We start from the raw sequence: 11,111 nt of genomic DNA, 5'->3' as shown, positions 1-11,111 counted from the left end.
ATTAAGGCCAAAACATTTCAATGTCTTCCAAAACCTGAGAATGGAACATAACCAAATTGATTTAAGGAGGCCAGGATGACTGATAACAAACCCATGCCAAGGACACCACGAGAAGGGTCTCATGGACAATGTCTCAGATGCACATAAATGCCAAAATCCTGGCATCCTGAATCCAACAGCACATGTAAAGATTGCACAGGAAGACCTAGAAGGAATCATCCCTGGGATGCAAGGATGCTTCAACATGCCTGGATCATAAATGGGCCCCTGTATTAACAGTTTTAAGGATTGGATGTACATGATTCTTTCCTATGATGCTTAAAACCACTTGACAATGTCTAACACGCTTTTATCTTCAAAAATTTTTAACAATCGAGGCAGAAGAGATTGCCTCTGTAAATTAGTCACATTTTATGAAAAGCCCACAACCAACACTGCATTCAAAAGTGAAAACCTGAAGCCCTTCTGTCAAGTCAGGACCCACACAGGGGGTTATTCCCACAATGAGTATTCAACATGTTATACTCAAAGAAAATAAACTGTGCCACCCCATATGTCAGCTGGTTCCATGGATTATTGTGAATAAAATCACATGAAAATCATCCAGTGGACAGACAGGCTGAACCTCCTCTGTCACCCTGATGAAACAAAATAAATCTCCCGTGGGAAAATTCCCTTTTCCCTACTGGGAGGGGTGAACCATCCTCAGCACCAGAACCATCTGTAGGGCTCAGAAGCCTGTGCAAACATCCCTTGTCAGTTCCTCACTAATTCACTGACCCAAACCCAATATCTTAGCCTTTTATCTCCACAAACCCAACTTTCTGTTGTGTAAGAAGCACAAGGGCTGCCTACTTTCTTCATTGACTGTGTATTGTGTTCCAGGGAGCTCACGCACATACAAACATGAAATACATCTCCACTGAGGTTTGTCATATGTCTACAGAGTAATTAGTCCAAAAGAATAACCAGGAAGAAGAGAAGGAAAATATTACTGGGCCAATGACTGGAATTCCAATCCAGGGAGTTTAGGAAACAAAGAATAAAAGATATTTAAATCAGTAAGTACAGAAAAAACTCTTTGTGTGCATGACATGATCTGTTGCAGGGTCAAACCCGGCAATCTCACAAATCAAATCCTTAGTTAATGAACAGTTTCAGGAAATCTATAGGATACAAAATCAACATCCAAAATAAATCTAGGTTTCCACACACTAACAACAAATAATTTATTTTTTAAAGATTTTGTTGAATTATTCATGAAAGACACACAGATACTGAGAGGCAGAGACACATGCAGAGAGAAGCAGGCTTCATGTAGGGAGCCCAATGTGGGACTCAATCCTGGGTCTCCAGGATCACACCCTGGGCTGGAGGCAGATCTCAACTGCAGAGCCACTCCAGCATCCTAACACTAAAGTATTTAAAAGGCAATTAATAAGACCTTATTACATTGACACCAATGTTAGAAATATAATACATAGGACTAAATATTCTGAAGGAGGTAAAATACTGTACACTAAAAGTACCTACATTGATGGAGACTTTTTAAAGATTTAAGTTATTTATTCACGAGAGACACACACAGAGAGGTAGAGACACAGGCAGAGGGAAAAGCAGGCTCCATGCAGGAAGCCCAACGTGGGACTCGATCCCAGGTCTCCAGGATAACACCCTGATCCAAAGGCGGTGCTAAATTGCTGGGCCACCAGGGCTGCCATGTTCTGTCATTATTTTCCACCATGTTGTCTTCTATGTCCCCAATATGCTGACATTTCATTCATCTTCTTTTTTACCTGCATTTGGGACAGCATTTCTGTAATATCAGTTTTAATTTTGGGCTGACAAGGGTTTATTTATTTTATCTCTACAAGTGATTCTCTAGTGTCTTCAATGTTTATTCAATCCCAGTTGTATCTTTCAAAACATTGTTTTAGATTCCAGCCTGCTTTATCACCTGAGCACCTTTAACCAGGCATATCCTCAAGTGGATGGATTTCTATGATGAACTCAGAGAACGAAGTGAAATATAAACAATTTTCCTCTTTGTTGTTTATCCTAAATGTGGTAGCTTTAGGAAGTAGTTTCCTTACCTGCCCCAGCCCTACAGCTATATCTCCTCCCCAATACAACACTCTACACCTCCTATATCCCAAAACATGTAAATTTTTTACTTGGAGACTAGAATTTTTTGTTCTCTCAATACTTCAATTGGTTTCTTGTTATCTCAAAATTATTTGATAAATAGCCAGCTGTGTTCAGGAATGACACAAGCCCGGGGTACCATACTCTGTCATCGTAACTCCTCCTCCCTTTGTGTTTGTTAGCAAAGAAGATCTGAAATAATACATGGAGGGAATATGTATGACAGTTACAATCCTCATTTTAGTAACCAAACAAGAATAAAACCTGTTAATTAAACTTCCTTCTCCATCTACCGACTAAATACACTCTTTGATTTCAGCAACCCTTCAGCTTGTCATGGCCCATTACCTGAGAGGGCAACCAACACCTTCATCCTGAAGGGTCTCTGCTTGGTCTCTCCTCCTAACAAGATATTGGTACCTAGTTAGCGCTCTAATCCTGCCTTGAGAAAGAAATTCCACTCGTCTCAAAAGCCCATTGAATCAGGGATGTGGAGACAATTTTAGTCTACTGAGTTCCACTCTTAAATGGTGCCTGAATAGATGCAGAACCATCTGTGAATGAGTCTCACGCTTTTGGTTCTCCTTTCAAATGACTTTTTGCTCTCCCATGAGTTCATATGTGCAGGGTGTGAGAGAGAATGCACTGGAGCAGGACTGGGGTCCACAAGGATTTGGATGCTCCTTAATGTAACATGCTGTATCCTCAGGATTGGTCCAGAACCCAACATTCTTCCATTTGCGATGGAGAGGCACTGTGCATGCCCACTTCAGGGATTAGGAATTCAAATATCACTCACTTCAAGATGGAAAGCTTGGTTCCCATGCTAACCTAGTGACACAGGCTTCCAGCTGTAGATTCTAAGATCCAGAAATGGCCTTACAGCTATTTCTCTAATGATGAACCATGATCAGCAGAGATTCTCAGGGCTTTCCCCAACACTTTGAAGCCATTAATCTGAAAAACCCATGGGGGGCTTCTAGGGCTCTTAAGACTTACTGCAGCCCAAATAGGAGAGGTGAATAGGCATGTGGGGATCATCGCCGCCTCTACATCCTCCATGTCCATGATGGTGGCACTATTCTCAGCAGTTCTTCGAGGAACATGTAACAGATTAATGTTCTATTCCCTGGAAAGAGGTAAATGATAAATGTAAATGTAATGATCCTCACAATACACCACTACATCTCCACCAATTGGCTAAATTACAACTAAAAGTCAGCAAGGATGTATAGAAAGTAGAACGCTCTGTAATTCTGAGCTCTAATCTCCTCTGGATAAAATATATATAATTAGATCGATCCTAGGATAACAGACCTTGAGATGACCCATGATCAGTCCTCTGCAACTCAGAGGCACAGAGTTTATGATGAGGTAAATTATTCTGATCTGTTGGCATGAGAAACAGGGAGGGTCATGTGTATTGCTCAATCTAAGAGTAGGAGACCATAACATGAGATGACCAGCATGGGCATTGAGACAGAAATAAATGAGATGACTTCTGCCTTCCATGGCTATTCTTGTATTCATGGTTTCACTGAGTTGGAGGATGCTACCCATAGTTGCAGAGGGAAATACACTTTATAATTCTAGGGATCCAATGGTAATCTCACATGTTGGAGAGGATGTGGATAAAGGGGAACGCTCTTGCACTGTTGGTGTGAATGTGAACTGGTGCAGCCACTCTGGAAAACTGTGTGGAGGTTCCTCAAAGAGGTAAAAACAGATATGCCCTATGACCCAGCAATTGCACTTCTGGGGATTTACCCTAAAGATACAGATGCAGCGAAATGCCAGGACACCTGCACCCCAATGTTTCTAGCAGCAATGTCCACAATAGCCAAACTGTGGAAGGAGCCTCGGTGTCCATTACAAGATGTTCCAATAATGATGATGTATTCTCGATATACAATGCAATATTACTCAGCCATTAGAAATGACAAACACCCACCATTTGCATTGACGTGGATGGAACTGGAGGGTATGATGGTGAGTGAAGTAAGTCAATCGGAGAAGGACAAAGAGTGTATGTTCTCATTCATTTCTGGAATATAAATAATAGTGAAAGGGAATATAAAGGAAGGGAGAAGAATTGTGTGGGAAATATCAGGAAGTGGACAGAACATAAAGACTCCTAACTTTGGGAAACGAACTAGGGGTGGTGGAGGGGGAGGAGGGCGGGGGGTGGGGGGGAATGGGTGACGGGCACTGAGGGGGACACTTGCCGGGGTGAGCACTGGGTGTTATTCTGTATGTTGGTAAAAGGAACACCAATAAAAATTAATTTATTTAAAAAATAATAAATAAGGGATCCCTGGGTGGCGCAGCGGTTTGGCGCCTGCCTTTGGCCCAGGGCGCGATCCTGGAGACCCGGGATCGAATCCCACGTCAGGCTCCCGGTGCATGGAGCCTGCTTCTCCCTCTGCCTGTGTCTCTGCCTCTCTCTCTCTCTCTCTCTCTCTCTGTATGACTATCGTAAATAAATAATAAAATAAGAAAAAAAAATTTAAAAATAAATAAATAAATAAAAATAAAAAATAATAAATAAAATAAATTACTAAAAGTAACTAAAATAAAAAAGCAAAAAAAATTAGTGAAAGGGAATAAACGGAAAGGAGAGAAAATGAGTGAAAATATCAGTGAGGGTGACAAAACAGAGACAGCTAACTCTGGGAAATGAACAAGGGGTAGTGGAAGGGAAAGTGGGTGGGGGTTTGGGGTGACTGGGTGATGGTCACTGAGGGGGGCACCTGATGGAATGAGCACTGGGTGTTTTGCTATATGTTGACAAATTGAACTCCAATAAGAAAAATTTTAAAAATAAAAATAAAAATAAACCCTTCCCTAATTAGGGAGGGAAACGGGCATTCAGATCCAGGAGGTGGAGAGGTCTCCCCAATATTAATAAAAATGGTTCAACATCTCGACTTTTAATAGAGAAACTTGCAAATTCCAAAGATAAAGAGAAGATCCTTAAAGCAGCAAGAGACAAGAGATCCCCTGACATATATGGAGAGAAATATTCGATTAACAGGAGACCTCTCCAGAGACGTGGCAGGCCAGAAAGGGCTGGCAGGATATATTCAGGCACCTAAATGAGAAAAACATGCAGCAAATACTATATCCAGCAAGGTTCTCATTCAGAATAGAAGGAGAGATAAAGAGCTTCCAAGATAGGCTGAAACTGAGAGAATATGTGACCACCAAACTAGCTTTGCTAGAAGTAATGAGTACTTTGTAAAAAAAAATAAATAAATAAAATTAAATTAAATTTAAAAAAAAGAAACAAAGAAAAAGAAAAAAGAAAAGAAAAAAAAAAAAAAAGAGGACACACAAAGAAATAATCCACAAACCCAAGGACTGAATAGGTATTATGATGACACTAAATTTGTATCTTTCAATAGTTACTCTGAATATGAATGGGCTAATTAATCCCATCAAAAGACGGAGGGTGTCAGCCTGAATAAAAAAGCAAGACCCATCTATTTGCTGTCTACAAGAGACTCATTTGAGACCTAAGGACACCTCCAGCCTGAAAATGATATATTTGAGAACCATTTACCATTCAAATGGTCCTAAAAAAAATGGCATAGCAGTCCTCATAGCAGGTAAAATTTATTACAGACTGTAGTAAGAGATGAAGAGGAACACTATATCATACTTAAAGGGACTATCCAACAAGAGGATCTAACAATCATGAATATTTATGCTGCTAATGTGGGAGCTGCCAAGTATATCAATCAGTCAATAACCAAAGTAAAGACATACATAGATCATAATACACTAATATTGGGAGACTTCAACATGGCACTTTCTGGAAATGACAGATTTCCCAAGCACAACATATCCAAAGAAAAAAGAGCTTAAAATGATACACTGGACCAGATGGATTTCACAGATATTTACAGAACTTGACATCCAAATGGAACTGAATACACATTTTTTTTTCAAGTGCACAGGGAACTTTCTCCAGAATAGACCACATACAGGGTCAAAAAACAGGTCTTGGGCAGCCCGGGGGGCTCAGCAGTTTAGCGCCGCCTTTGGCTGGGGGCGTAATCCAAGAGACCCGAGATCGAGTCACGCGTTGGGCGCCCTGCATGGAGCCTGCTTCTCCCTCTGTTTCTGCCCCCCCCCAGTGTTTCTCATGAATAAAGAAATAAAATCTTAATTAAAAAAAAGGTATCAACCTCTACTAAAATATTGGGACTGTTCCCTGCATATTTTCAGACCACAATGCTTTGAAACTTGAACTCAACCACCAGAAGAAATTTAGAAGAAACCCAAACACGTGGAGGTTAAAGAGGATCCTGCTAAATGATGAAAGGGTCAACCAGGAAAATAGAGAAGAATTAAAAAACATTCACAGAAACTACTGAAAATAAAGATAAAACTGTTCAAAATATTTGGGAAAAACAAAATTCTTGGATTTGGGAAATCCCAAATCGTTGGGATACAGAAGATACAACGGTTCAAAAATGTTGGGATTTTTAATTTCGGCCTAATTAGATCTAAATTCTGCACTCATGAAGTCTCTTCATTCCATTATGCTTTATTCCAGAGCCACTGGTACCTTTATAATTGTGTTTCTGAATTGGCTTTCTGACATTGAATTGTAATCCAAATTCTGTAACTGTGGCAGAGTATTGTTTCTGATTCTTTCTTTTCTGGTGAAATTCTTTCTAGTCATTTTGCTCAATGTAGAGTGGCGGTATGAGAGGAAATACAACGCAATAAAAGCATCTCTCAAAAAATTGGAAAAAACTCAAGTGCATAAGCTAACCTTACACCGAAAGGAGCTGGATAAAGAACAGAAAAATAAAACCTACATCAAATAGAAAAAGAGAGTTAATAAAGATCCGAGCAAAACTCAATGAAACAGAGACCAGAGGAACTGTAGAACAGATCAACAAAACCAGATGTTGGTTCTTTGAAAGAATTAATAAGATAGATAAACCATTAGCCAGCCTTATTAAAAACAAAAGAGAAAAGGTGATAATTAAGAAAATCAAAAAGGAAAAAGGAGAGAGATCAAAACCAATAACAATATAAAAAATAGTGAAAGGGAATAAAGGGGAAAGGAGAAAAATGAGTGGGAAATGTCAGAGAGGGAGACAGAACATGGGAGACTCCTAAATCTGGGAAACGAACTAGGGGGGGGGTGGAAGGGGAGGTGGGTGGGGGGTGAGGGTGACTGCATGATGGGCACTGAGGAGGGCACTTGACGGGATGAGCACTGGGTGTTATTCTATATGTTGGCAAATTGAACACCAATAAAAAATAAATTTATAAAAATAAATAAAAATAAATTAAATTAAATTAAACCAATTAGAAAGAAATGCAAATATTTTTTTTAATTAATTTTTATTGGTGTTCAATTTACCAACATACAGAAAAACACCCAGTGCTCATCCCGTCACGTGTCCACCTCAGTGCCCGTCACCCATTCCCCTCCAGCACCCGCCCTCCTCCCCTTCCACCACCCCTAGTTCATTTCCCCGAGTTAGGAGTCTTTATGTTCTGTCTCCCTTCCTGATATTTCCCAACATTTCTTTTCCCTTCCTTTATATTCCCTTTCACTATTATTCATATTCCCCAAATGAATGAGAACATACACTGTTTGTCCTTCTCCGATTGACTTATTTCACTCAGCATAATACCCTCCAGTTCCATTCACGTAGAAGCAAATGGTGGGTATTTGTCGTTTCTAATTGCTGAGTAATATTCCATTGTATACATAAACCACATCTTCTTTATCCATTCATCTTTCGATGGACACCTAGGCTCCTTCCACAGTTTGGCTATTGTGGCCATTGCTGATAGAAACATCGGGGTGCAGGTGTCCCGACATTTCATTGCATCTGAATCTTTGGGGTAAATCCCCAACAGTGCAATTGCTGGGTCGTAGGGCAGGTCTATTTTTAACTCTTTGAGGAACCTCCACACAGTTTTCCAGAGTGGCTGCACCAGTTCACATTCCCACCAACAGTGTAAGAGGGTTCCCTTTTCTCCGCATCCTCTCCAACATTTGTTGTTTCCTGCCTTGTTAATTTTCCCCATTCTCACTGGTGTGAGGTGGTATCTCATTGTGGTTTTGATTTGTATTTCCCTGATGGCAAGTGATGCAGAGCATTTTCTCATGTGCATGTTGGCCATGTCCATGTCTTCCTCTGTGAGATTTCTCTTCATGTCTTTTGCCCATTTCATGATTGGATTGTTTGTTTCTTTGGTGTTGAGTTTAATAAGTTCTTTATAGATTTTGGAAACTAGCCCCTTATCTGATATGTCATTTGCAAATATCTTCTCCCATTCTGTGGATTGTCTTTTAGTTTTGCTGACTGTATCCTTTGCTGTGCAAAAGCTTCTAATCTTGATGAAGTCCCAATAGTTCATTTTTGCTTTTGTTTCTTTTGCCTTTGTGGATGTATCTTGCAAGAAGTTACTGTGGCCAAGTTCAAAAAGGGTGTTGCCTGTGTTCTCCTCTAGGATTTTGATGGAATCTTGTCTCACATTTAGATCTCTCATCCATTTTGAGTTTATCTTTGTGTATGGTGAAAGAGAGTGGTCCAGTTTCATTCTTCTGCATGTGGATGTCCAATTTTCCCAGCACCATTTATTGAAGAGACTGTCTTTCTTCCAATGGATAGTCTTTCCTCCTTTATCGAATATTAGATGACCGTACATTTCAGGGTCCACTTCTGGGTTCTCTATTCTGTTCCATTGATCTATGTGTCTGTTTTTGTGCCAGTACCACACTGTCTTGATGACCACAGCTTTGTAGTACAACCTGAAATCTGGCATTGTGATGCCCCCAGCTATGGTTTTCTTTTTTAAAATTCCCCTGGCTATTCGGGGTCTTTTCTGATTCCACACAAATCTTAAAATAATTTGTTCTAACTCTCTGAAGAAAGTCCATGGTATTTTGATAGGGATTGCATTAAACGTATAAATTGCCCTGGGTAACATTGACATTTTTACAATATTAATTCTGCCAATCCATGAGCATGGAATATTTTTCCATCTCTTTGTGTCTTCCTCAATTTCTTTCAGAAGTGTTCTATAGTTTTTAGGGTATAGATCTTTTACCTCTTTGGTTAGGTTTATTCCTAGGTATCTTATGCTTTTGGGTGCAATTGTAAATGGGATTGACTCCCTAATTTCTCTTTCTTCAGTCTCATTGTTAGTGTATAGAAATGCCATTGATTTCTGGGCATTGATTTTGTATCCTGCCACGCTACCAAATTGCTGTATGAGTTCTAGCAATCTTGGGGTGGAGGCTTTTGGGTTTTCTATGTAGAGTATCATGTCATCGGCGAAGAGGGAGAGTTTGACTTCTTCTTTGCCAATTTGAATGCCTTTAATGTCTTTTTGATGTCTGATTGCTGAGGCGAGGACTTCCAGAACGATGTTGAACAGCAGTGGTGAGAGTGGACATCCCTGTCTTGTTCCTGATCTTAAGGGAAAGGCTCCCAGTGCTTCCCCATTGAGAATGATATTTGCTGTGGGCTTTTCGTAGATGGCTTTTAAGATGTCGAGGAAAGTTCCCTCTATCCCAACACTCTGAAGGGTTTTGATCAGGAATGGATGCTGGATTTTGTCAAATGCTTTCTCTGCATCTAATGAGAGGATCATATGGTTCTTGGTTTTTCTCTTGCTGATATGATGAATCACATTGATGGTTTTACGAGTGTTGAACCAGCCTTGTGCCCCAGGGTTAAATCCTACTTGGTCATGGTGAATAATTTTCTTAATGTGTTGTTGGATCCTATTGGCTAGTATCTTGTTGAGAATTTTTGCATCCATGTTCATCAGGGATATTGGTCTGTAATTCTCCTTTTTGGTGGGGTCTTTGTCTGGTTTCGGAATTCAGGTGATGCTGGCCTCGTAGAACGAATTTGGAAGTACTCCATCTCTTTCTATCTTTCCAAACAGCTTTAGTAGAATAGGTATGATTTCTTCTTTAAACGTTTGATAGAATTCCCCTGGGAAGCCATCTGGCCCTGGACTCTTGTGTCTTGGGAGGTTTTTGATGACTGCTTCAATTTCCTCCCTGGTTATTGGCCTGTTCAGCTTTTCTATTTCTTCCTGCTCCAGTTTTGGTAGTTTGTGGCTTTCCAGGAATGCGTCCATTTCTTCTAGATTGCCTAATTTATTGGCGTACAGCTGTTCATAATATGTTTTTAAAATCGTTTGTATTTCCTTGGTGTTGGTAGTGATCTCTCTTTTCTCATTCATGATTTTATTAATTTGAGTCTTCTCTCTCTTATTTTTAATAAGGTTGGCTAATGGTTTATCTATCTTATTAATTCTTTCAAAGAACCAACTCCTGGTTCTGTTGATCTGTTCCACAGTTCTTTTGGTCTCGATATCATTGAGTTCTGCTCGAATTTTAATTAACTGTCTTCTTCTGCTGGGGGTGGGGTCTATTTGTTGCTTTTTCTCTAGTTCCTTTATGTGTAAGGTGAGCTTTTGAATTTGAGATCTTTCCAGTTTTTGAATGGATGCTTGTATTGCGATGTATTTCCCCCTCAGGACTGCTTTTGCTGCATCCCAAAGATTTTGAACGGTTGTATCTTCATTCTCATTAGTTTCCATGAATCTTCTCAATTCTTCCTTAATTTCCTGGTTGACCTTTTCATCTTTTAGCAGGATGGTCCTTAACCTCCACGTGTTTGTGGTCCTTCCATACTTCTTGTTGTGATTAAGTTCTAATTTCAAGGCATTATGGTCTGAGAATATACAGGGGACTATCCCGATCTTTTGGTATCGGTTCAGACCCGATTTGTGACCCAGTATGTGGTCTATTCTGGAGAAAGTTCCATGTGCACTTGAGAAGAATGTGTATTCAGTTGAGTTTGGATGTAAAGTTCTGTAGATATCTGTGAAATCCATCTGGTCCAGTGTATCATTTAAAGCTCTCGTTTCTTTGGAGATGTTGTGCTTAGAAGACCTATCTAGTATAGAAA

The sequence above is a fragment of the Vulpes vulpes genome, chromosome 6 (assembly GCF_048418805.1).
Source record: "Vulpes vulpes isolate BD-2025 chromosome 6, VulVul3, whole genome shotgun sequence".
NCBI lineage: Eukaryota > Metazoa > Chordata > Mammalia > Carnivora > Canidae > Vulpes > Vulpes vulpes.
The sequence above is the reverse complement of the archived record's forward strand: the minus strand, read 5'-3'. Positions refer to the sequence as shown.